The sequence below is a fragment of the Nerophis lumbriciformis genome, linkage group LG22 (assembly GCF_033978685.3).
Source record: "Nerophis lumbriciformis linkage group LG22, RoL_Nlum_v2.1, whole genome shotgun sequence".
NCBI lineage: Eukaryota > Metazoa > Chordata > Actinopteri > Syngnathiformes > Syngnathidae > Nerophis > Nerophis lumbriciformis.
Window position 1 is genome coordinate 32,658,273 of NC_084569.2, and position 11,686 is coordinate 32,669,958.

The window sequence follows — 11,686 nt, forward strand, 5'->3', positions numbered from 1 at the left end:
TCTAGCAAGTCTGGCATTGCCATGGCAACACCTCATCACCGACTTCAGCAATCTATAAAATGATATTAAATACAATGAACAATTAAATATCTTGTTTCACCTATTTATTAGTCTGGATATCTTGTTGGACAATTTCAAAATGTAACAGCCAGTTGAGGAACAAATCATACTGATACTACATTCTTACTATTGGGTGCCCCTCAAGTCTGGGTATACAAACATTATAAATATACAATATAAAATAAATAATTATTTTAAACATATTTAAAATATTCTAAAAAAAATAACATCAATACAAGTGTATTACAATTAATATATTATCCCAAAAAAAAGAACATTTTCAAATGTTACTATGTATATTAAAAAAATAAATGAGATTTAAAAAATCTCTGCATTCTGGATCCATCCATAATATAATATTATATACACACATAATACAAACATAGTCAAATTTAACATTATTAAATGATGCAATAAATAATTATCAAAAATCATTCAAATTAAATATTTCTAAAGAAAATAACATATTCAAATGAATACATTAAATTAAAATGTGTGTAATAAATAAAAGAAACAATTTTACAGTGTGTCCCTAAATTCATGACACATAATTTAGACATTGAATGTGGTATACAAACATGTTTAATTTTTTATTTAATGAATAAATTAATGATAAATAATACCTTATATTATATGCTATACGTCATTTAAATTGAATATAAATGTTTAAAAAAAACAAACACAAATGCTATATTATAAATCAAATATATGTAAAATAATACATTGGATGAAAAGGAAGAAAATATTTATTCATATAATGGTTTTTTATATTGTTCAATTATATGCATTTATGTATATTTTCAATATTTGCACAGTTTTACCTTAAAGTCTGGAAATGCAACGTAATAGACACATATGTAATAATGTAAACATACATTATACGAACAAGTTAACTACATTTTAAAATGGAACATATGAATTTACGTGGGTTTACCTTTATGGTGATGATGTAGATTTAGTTTCTTATAAACCTGTGCGCAACACTTCTAATCCATGTGATGCAGAAGACAAAGAACTTGGAACGCAAGCTGATATCAAATGGTTTTTATAATGCTGAAAATAGATATCACAGAGCCACAAACACAAGCCATTCTTTGATTGTGCCACACTGATTTGTCACTGGAAAACAAAGCAGACAAAAACAACTGTGCCCATGATCAACCCCCAAGCAGCACCACCGTATCAAACACATCGTCAAACACTCACCAGAGGGTATCTAAGACCCTCATCTCTTTCAGCTTTTACATTCAACTTCGCGCTGTGCCAAAAAGTTCTGAGTGCTTCGCCAACAGGAAAACCGCCTTCTGCATGCACAGAGCCTGACGAGATGATTTACAAAACCAGGGCTGCATACAGTCACAGTGTAAAAAGGACGAAAAAGAAACAAGAGAGGACATTTTCATCACGGCAGTCTGGGACGCGACGTCCTAAGTCTCTCATTCAAGGCACAATTTATTGGCCTGGGTTTTAGAATTATTATAAAGACGGGTCATATTTCTGACTTTAGAGAGGCGTGTTGCCAAAGTTCTTGTAAATTTGCACTGCTGCTCTTGTGATGGTGCGGTCCTCTCTTGGTCGGGAAAACATGTCTGCCGTCTGATGTAGTCAAAGAATGGCTTCATACCGTATATGTCATGCTTATGCTGATAGACATAACAGGAAGTGCAGTAAGTGTTAGGAGCCACAACTTCGTCACAATGCTAGTTTACAATCGTGAACAGATGCTACGTGATTCACAGCCAATTTACTGTTCTTTTTCTCTTAAGTTACATTTATGGACGTTTCTGGAGCAGGCACTAAACAGTCTTGTCATAAAACCACCATCAACTTTGCACGCACGCAAAGCAGTGTGGTGTTTTATGAGAAGTTGATAATGCGTACGGTAAATTTCACTTCTTTTTTTTAATCCACAAACAGCAATATTCTTATCACAACATTAAGATATATCTTTGTACATTAGTGGATGGATCCTGGTTGATGAATGTCAAACAATCTAAAGCCTCAAAGCATTTATATTCACTTTTTTTTTTTTTTTAAAGAGCAAAGGCTCAAGTAAGCCATCACGTTCTGTTTGACTGAAACAGAAACTGTATTGGAAATTGATAAAAGCACTGATAAATGCAATAGTAATGTCGTAATACTAGCTTAGTAGTGCTTTCCATAGCAATAAATGGGACATTGATGGTCAGTTTATAATCAAATTGGGTTTTTTTTGTGTGTATATATATATATATATATATATATATATATGTGTGTATATATATATATATATATATATATATATATATATATATATAATGTTGCAATGGGTTGCAACATTCTGTGAATTTTTAAAGTAATGAAATAAGAGGGCCTAAACCTCGTGTGGGATTAGAGTGGTAAAAATTTTAGGGAAGTTGGACACTTTCATGGGTCATCATGAGAATTTGTGGTAGTTTACACCAATAAAACCGGCAATGCTGTGATTGTAAATTGATTAAAAATCTATTTTTTTTTACAACAAGATTGTACGATGTGTTTTTGAGCTATTGAGGATACACACCCTGAAATGCACTCTACATTCCTCGGTTGCATGCACTGATCCGTTCGAGAAACTTGCAGGCTACAACAGGAGTAGTGAGGCCACGTTGTATTGGAACCCACATAATGATACCGTTTTGTCTCCCTGATAAAGGCTTTTAAGGAAGCAGATGTGACAGCTGCTGATGACGTCCAATAGTTATCCACTGAGACCTACTGTAAGGGTGTGTTTTCATTTTTGGCAAGGGAGAATTGTATTTATATATATATATATATATATATATATATATATATATATATATATATATATATATATATATATATATATATATATATATAAATATATATATATATATAATTTATTTTTTATTTTTTTTATTTTATTTTATTTTATTTTTTTTACTACCGTGTTTTATTTATTTATTTAAACACTTCTTTTAATCTGTTGAAAAATATTGAATCATTTCGATAGAAAGTGTCCAACTCTAAAATTCCCCATTGAACCTTCCAACGGAAAATGTCCTTTTGCAACACTTTGTGTATACAAGAGGTCCTCGGTATACATACGAGTTTTGTTGCTGTGACAGCGCTGTAACGTGACGCAAAATGTCAACGCAAAATGCCGTCACGTGCATCGCCGTAACGCGAGAGGTCATTATGCGAAACGGCGTAATGGCGTAACTTGAAACAGCTTAGCCCGAAACGCCGTAACGCGAAATGCCGTAAAGTGAATTGCTGTAACTTGAATCGCCGTTATTCGAGGTCGTAATGCGAAACGTTGTATTGTGAAACGGTGTAACCTGAAACGGCTTTAACCAAAACAGCATAACACGAAAAGTCGTAACGCCTTAACGCAAATCGTCATAACGCAAATCATTGTAATGCGTAACGCGAAATGCCGTAAAGTGAATTGCTGTAACTTGAATCGCCGTTATTCGAGGTCGTAATGCGAAACGTTGTATTGTGAAATGGTGTAACCTGAAACGGCATTAACCAAAACAGCATAACACGAATAGTCGCCACGCCAAACGCCTTAACGCAAATCATTGTAATGCGTAACGCGAAATGCCGTAAAGTGAATTGCTGTAACTTGAATCGCCGTTATTCGAGGTCGTAATGCGAAACGTTGTATTGTGAAACGGTGTAACCTGAAACGGCATTAACCAAAACAGCATAGCACGAAAAGTCGTAACGCCAAACGCCTTCACGCAAACCACTGTAATGCGTAACGCGAAATGCCGTAAAGTGAATTGCTGTAACTTGAATCACCGTTATTCAAGGTCGTAATGCGAAACGTTGTATTGTGAAACGGCATTAACCAAAACAGCATAGCACGAAAAGTCGTAACGCCAAACGCCTTAACGCAAATCGTCATAACGCAAACCATTGTAATGCGTAACACGAAATGCCGTAAAGTCAATTGCTGTAACTTGAATCGCCGTTATTCGAGGTCGTAATGCGAAACGTTGTATTGTGAAACTGTGTATTGTGAAACGGTGTAACCTGAAACGGCATTAACTAAAACAGCTTAACACGAAAAGTCGTAACGCCAAACGCCTTAACGCAAATCGTCATAACACAAACCATTGTAATGCGTAACGCGAAATGCCGTAAAGTGAATTGCTGTAACTTGAATCGCCGTTATTCGAGGTCGTAATGCGAAACGTTGTATTGTGAAACGGTGTAACCTGAAACGGCACTAACTAAAACAGCTTAACACGAAAAGTCGTAACGCCAAACGCCTTAACGCAAATCGTCATAACGCAAACCATTGTAATGCGTAAAGCAAAATACCATAACATGAAACGCTGTAATACAAAACGGCGTATCACAAAACGGCGTACCACAAAGTAGCGTACTACGAAACGCAGTACCACAAAACGACTTACCACGAAACGCAGTAGCACGAAACGCCGTAGCATGAAACGGTGCAACACGAGGACCGCCTGTATATTCAACCTGAAAATCGGTTTCAGCAGAACCTGAATAGTTTAAAAAAATAACATTTAAAAAATATTCAAGAAAAGGTTTGTAGTTTTTAGAACGCTAATAGGCTGAAGTTGTTATCCATCCAATGCGAAGTTACACTTGGTTATTTACTAGGTTTCCTGTCAAATATGGGCCCTCCAACGTTCTTTTAATAAAAGGGCAACTGGAAGCTGAAGTCGATGAATGACCAAATCTATTAAAGCATAAACACAAACAGACCCAGCATTTCTTCCAAGAAAATCAGCATATTGAAGAAGACAAAGGAGAATAAAGAAAAACATATTTTACAACACATTTCTTAGGGTTTTGTCCCCCCCCACAAGTCTTTACTGTGCACAATAATGTCAAAAAAAAAATCTCAGTGGCATCGTGCCACTCAATCTTGGCTTTGTCTTACTTTTGCACACTTTCCCCAACCAAGCACATCCGAATCACAACATTAATGTGGTACAATGTCAATTATTTTACATTCCACATATGGACATACTCCTGGTGAGAAATGTCTCCTTTCTCCACCAAATAGTGCTTGCACGAGTTGGGGCAGATGTCTTTGAAGATGACACAAACAGGGAAGAGGGTCCACACTGCGAGAGATCGGGACAGATGTGGAGAGGACAGAGGACGGCGACTGACAGATGTTTTCCCTGGGTAAGTATCATTTGTTTATAGGCAGACGCATGAATGTTAAAAGTGTTCTTTTTCTAGCCTGGCAACAACACGGTCACAGTAAAATTTATTGTAAACATGAGGTAAAATGTAAATAGTATTTTAAAGTGGCGGACAAACAAGACAGGAGGTTTCGTTAGTTGGGGCGGAAAAAATAGGAACTGAATTTGCATCTTCTTTAAGAAGTAAAGAAAGTTGATGCAGAGGTTTGAATTGTCTTTAAGAGCAGACTAAATGATCTCGTTACCGCTCTACAACTTAGGCCATGCTCAAACACATGCAACAGAAGAGGACAGTGACCAAATAGCACATTCCTGAAATGTTCACTCTGTAGTCCATGTGATGGATTTTACAGATTTTCTTTTGTCAGGAGACTATTGTCAAATATGTCTCGAACCTTCTCGCAGGCAAATGCTGCACGCCAGGACCCCGACTTAAAGAAGTTGAAAAACGTATTTGGGTGTTACCATTTAGTGGTCAATTGGCCGATATTATCGGCCGATAAATGCGTTAAAATGTAATATTGGAAATTTTCGGTATCGTTTTTTTTTATTATCGGTATTGTTTTTTTTTGTTTTTTTATGGGGAACATATTCTAAGTAACAAAAACTTAATTTAGAGTTATTTGGTTAGGGTTTGGGTTAGAGCAGTGGTTCTTAACCTGGGTTCGATCGAATGCTAGGGGTTCGGTGAGTCGGCCTCAGGGGTTCGGCGGAGGTCAAAACACACCCGACACATCGTGTAAGTACAAACTTCTCCCTATCGGCGTATTACGGATACGTCAACAGCTGACTGGTTTGCAGGTGTGTAATTTGTTGTGAGTTTATGCACTGTTGGTTTTGTTCTTTGAACAAGGTGATGTTCATGCACGGTTCATTTTGTGCATCAGTAAAAAAAACATGGTAACACTTTAGTATGGGGAACATATTCACCATTAATTAGTTGCTTATTAACATGCAAATTAGTAACATATTGGCTCTTAACTAGTCATTATTAAGTACTTATTAATGCCTTATTCGGCATGGCCTTATTATAACCTTAACCCTCTAACCCTGACCCTAACCAAATAACTCTAAATTAAGTCTTTATTACTTAGAACATGGGTGTCAAACTCTGGCCCGTGGGCCAAATTTGGCATGGCCCGTGAGGTGATATCAAATTAACACTAGAGCTGGCCCGCCGATCATATACAGCGGCAGTGCCGCGGTACACCGCTAATTCTCATACTTGCCAAACCTCCCGGGAGACTCCCAAATTTCAGTGCCCCTCCCGAGAATTGTAACGTCTCCTTTTCATACAGTCCAACGAGAGCTGGCTCAGTTACATAAAATGTGCGGTTTTGACACGCACACAAAAGTGAATCTAACGCATACTTGATCTTCAGCGATACAGGTTACACTGACGGTAACAGTATAAGCAACTTTAACATTGTTAGAAATATCCGCCACACTGTGAATCCACACCAAAAAACAATGACAAACACATTTCGGGAGAACATCCGCACCGTAACACAACATAAACACAACAGAACAAATACCCAGAATCCTTTGTAGCACTAACTCTTCCGGGACGCTACAATATACACCCCGCTACCTAAAACTTCTTTGGGTCCCTATCAAAAAGGTTAATTTGTTCAAACTTGGCCCGTGGCTTTGTTCAGTTTTAAATTTTGGCCCACTCTGTATTTGAGTTTGACACCCCTCACTTAGAATATGTTCCCTTAGTGCCAAAATAACTCTAAATTAAGTCTTTGTTACTTAGAATATGTTCCCCATACTAAAGTGTTACCAAAAACATATAACTTCGTCTTAAATTTGAAAACTTCACTAAAGAAGGGTTCGGTGAATGCGCATATGAAACTGGTGAGGTTCGGTACCTCCAACAAGGTTAAGAACCAGTGGGTTAGAGCAGTGGTTCTCAAATGGGGGTACGCGTACCCCTGGGGGTACTTGAAAGTATGCCAAGGGGTACGTGAGATTTTTTTTCAAATATTCTAAAAATAGCAACAATTCAAAAATTCTTTATAAATATAAATAAAAACCTATCGTTTTTTCCAAATAGTTCAAGAAAGACCACTACAAATGAGCAATATTTTGCACTGTTATACAATTTAATAAATCAGAAACTGATGACATAGTGCTGTATTTCACTTCTTTATCTCTTTTTTTCAACCAAAAATGCTTTGCTCTGATTAGGGGGTACTTGAATTTAAAAACATTTCACAGGGTTACATCACTGAAAAAAGGTTGAGAACCACCGGGTTAGAGGGTTAGGGTCAGGGTTAGAGGGTTAGGGTTATAATAAGGCCATGCCGAATAAGGCATTAATAAGTACTTAATAATGACTAGTTAAGAGCCAATATGTTACTAATTTGCATGTGAATAAGCAACTAATTAATGGTGAATATGTTCCCCATACTAAAGTGTTACCATGTTTTATTATGCACAAAGTGAACTGTGCATGAACATCACCTTGTTCAAAGAACAAAACCAACACAGTGCATAAATTCACAACAAATTACACACCTGCAAATCGGTGTGACTTCTGCTGTTGCCGTATCCGTAATACGCCGATAGGGAGAAGTTTTTATTTACACGATGACTCGGGTGTGTCTTGACCTCCGCCGAACCCCTGAGCCCGACTCACCGAACCCGTAGGGTTCGATCGAACCCAGGTTAAGAACCACTGGTTTAAGGGGTTTATTTCCAACTTCCCAGTAGTATTGATTGAGGCATAATCCCGCCGCCAACATGTTTTTACCAGGTGTTTGAACATGGCGTTGCAGTAGCTGGCACGGTAAACGGGGCTGTTAGTCTGACTCTCTGCTATGCTGGTGCACGTGATCATGGTGAAGGCAGTGCGTTCTTTTCTGGTGCTGGTGATCGTTATTTTTTTTGTTGTTTTTTTTTTTGTCTTTTGCAGAGGGTTAGTTTGAGCGAGAAAGAGAACCACCGGGAATGGCCGCCAGCTCAAATCGTGATGCCGAACTTCAGTCCTGAACCCGGGAACACAATATGTGCTCTCTGTGCCCAGGGACGTGATCCTGAGTTTAGAAAACGGGGGACGATACAATACAAAGGTCCTTTTGGTGTTGACTATCAACGCGAGTAGATGCTCACGAATATGATGAAGGGTGTGCTACATGACTGCTCGGACAGGTTGACGATGGGATTTGGGTTGGTCAGCCAATGGCCGCAGAAAAACAAGGTGGATAGTGTGTACATGAACATATCAGAACCATGAGCACCACTTGGCAGATTTCTTACAGAGTGAAGGTGATATCACAGCAGGCTCGGTGAAGCCAACTGTGAAACTGCACTGCTTGATCATCCTATTGCCGTGTGTGTGTGTGTGTGTTTAATCAGTACTTACAGTTCTATTTAAATACCCTGCAATTTAGTTGAGGAAAAAAAAGAGCAGTGGCACCTAAATACGGGGCTGCTTTTACAAATAACGTCTCTGTTTGGCTTTGATTTTATGTTTGTTCTCGCCATGAAAAACATGCGGAAGAAGTTTTGACTACAATGCATTTTCTTTTGTCAATGTCGGGTGCCACAAATTTGGATTAATCGTTACCATAGAAACACAGCTCTCCCATTATCATTAAACAGAAATCATATTTGTGAAACCAGCCCCAATGTGTGTGTGTGTGTGTGTGTGTGCTGTAACAATGAAGATTATTTTTTACAATATAGTCATGATTAGGGTTGCAAAGAGGTGGAAACATCCGGCAAGATAAAGATATTTTAGAAATATTCAGATTTAATGACAATTAATGGGAATGATGTACAAATGTCATAAAAGCCTGTGTGCAAATTAGTATTACTATAATACAAGTGCATCTCAGTGCATGAGAATGTGGTGCAAAAGTTTTTTATAATTTTTCTTTAATGAGATACTCAATTTGGGTTTTTCATAATGCTGTCAAACAATAAACATGTTCGTATGATGAATTTTGATTACCGTATTTTTCTGGCTATAAGTCGCATTCATAGTTTGGCCGGGGGTGCGACTTATACTCAGGAGCGACGTATGTGTGAAATTATTAACACATTACCGTAAAATATCAAATAATATTATTTAGCTCATTCACGTAAGAGACTAGACGTATAAGATTTCATGGGATTTAGCGATTAGGAGTGACAGATTGTTTGGTAAACGTATAGCATGTTCTATATGTTATAGTTATTTGAATGACTCTTACCATAATATGTTACGTTAACATACCAGGCACGTTCTCAGTTGGTTATTTATGCCTCATATAACGTACACTTATTCAGCCTGTTGTTCACTATTCTTTATTTATTTTAAATTGCCTTTCAAATGTCTATTCTTGGTGTTGGCTTTTATCAAATAAATTTCCCCAAAAAATGCGACTTATACTCCAGTGCGACTTATATATGTTTTTTTCCTTCTTTATTATGCATTTTCAGCAGGTGCGATTTATACTCCGGAGCGACTTATACTCCGAAAAATACGGTAATCGCAGTAAATAACTTGCTTGCATTATTTAGAGTAACGTCAAAAGATACTTTTTAAAATCAGGTTAATCTTTATTTTGATTAATCCCAGTAAATGTCTTGCCTACATTGTCAATCGCAATTAATTGTAATTAATCCCATGAAATCTTATACGTCTAGTCTCTGTGAATGAGCTAAATAATATTATTTGATATTTTACGGTAATGTGTTAATAATTTCACACATAAGTCGCTTCTGAGTATAAGTCGCACCCCCGGCCAAACTATGAAAAAAACTGCGACTTATAGTCCGAAAAATACGGTACTATAATACAAGTGCATCTCAATGCATGAGAATGTGGTGCAAAAGTTTTTTATGATTTTTCTTTAATGAGATACTCAATTCGGGTTTTTCATAGTGCTGTCAAACAATAAACATGTTCAAATAATTAATTAAAATTTTGAATTTTGATTAATCGCAGTAAATAACTTGCTTGCATTATTTAGAGTAACGTCAAACAATACTTTTTAAAATCAGATTAATCATAATTGTGATTAATCCCAGTAAATGTCTTGCCTACGTTGTCAATCGCAATTAATTGCAGTAAATAACTTGCTTGCATAATTTAGATTATCGGCAACGCGTTTTCCATTAGACTTATCCCAATTTTGTTTAATCGTGATTAATCCCAGTAAACAACATGCTTACAAGTTAATGTCAAATTAAATCACACTTTTGAATTTTGTTCATCACAATTAACTGCAGTAAATGACTCGCTCGCATAATGTTGATTAACGTCAAACAATGATTTTATTTAAATCAGATTAATCACAATTTTGAGTTTGGATTCATCTCGATTAATCGCAGGAGAATGACTTGCTTGCATAATTTAAAATAAGATCATTTATTTTTAAAATCAGATTAATCCCTTAAATGTTTAATAAATCATGATTAATCGCAGTGAATGACTTGCTTGACTAATTTACATCGGTGGCAAAATAAGATTTTTTCTTCATCACATCAATCACCATTTTGATTACCGTATTTTTCGGAGTATAAGTTGCACCGGCCGAAAACGCATAATAAAGAAGGGAAAAAACATAAGTCGCACTGGAGTATAAGTCGCATTTTTTGGGGAAATGTATTTGATAAAACCCAACACCAAGAATAGACATTTGAAAGGCAATTTAAAATAACATGGACATTATTCTGGACATCGATTATTAGCTGGCTACACATGTCTGAACTAGCTTCATTTATATTCGGCAACCAGTAGCAGTAATAGTTTAGGACTTTACCGCTACACTTATCATTACACCATGTACCAAATAAAATTGTTTCGAGGTCGGTAAGCACAACCAGAATTATGCCGTACATTAGGCGCACCGGGTTATAAGGCGCACTGTCGATTTTTGAGAAAATGAAATGATTTTAAATGCGCCTTATAGTCCGAAAAATATTAAAATTAAAAATTAATATTTTCTAAAAACCACCGTAAAATTTACAGTAGAATTCTGGCGACTGAGCTGCCAGCTTTTTCCATAAAAACCAGTGGTGCTGACTTTCCATTTTGCATAAAATGATGTAAAAAAAAAAAAAAACAACACTGTATATTTTACAGTAAAATTCTGGCGACTGAGTTGCCAGTTTTTTTTTTACTGTAAAATCTACATATGTTTTCACAGTGTACCGTATTTTTCGGAGTATAAGTCGCACTGGAGTATAAGTCGCATTTTTGGGGGAAATTTATTTGATAAAACCCAACACCAAGAATAGACATTTGAAAGGCAATTTAAAATAAATGAAGAATAGTGAACAACAGGCTGAATAAGTGTACGTTATATGAGGCATAAATAACCAACTGAGAACGTGCCTGGTATGTTAACGTAACATATTATGGTAAGAGTCATTCAAATAACTATAACATATAGAACATGCTATACGTTTACCAAACAATCTGTCACTCCTAATCTTATTCGTCTAGTCTCTTA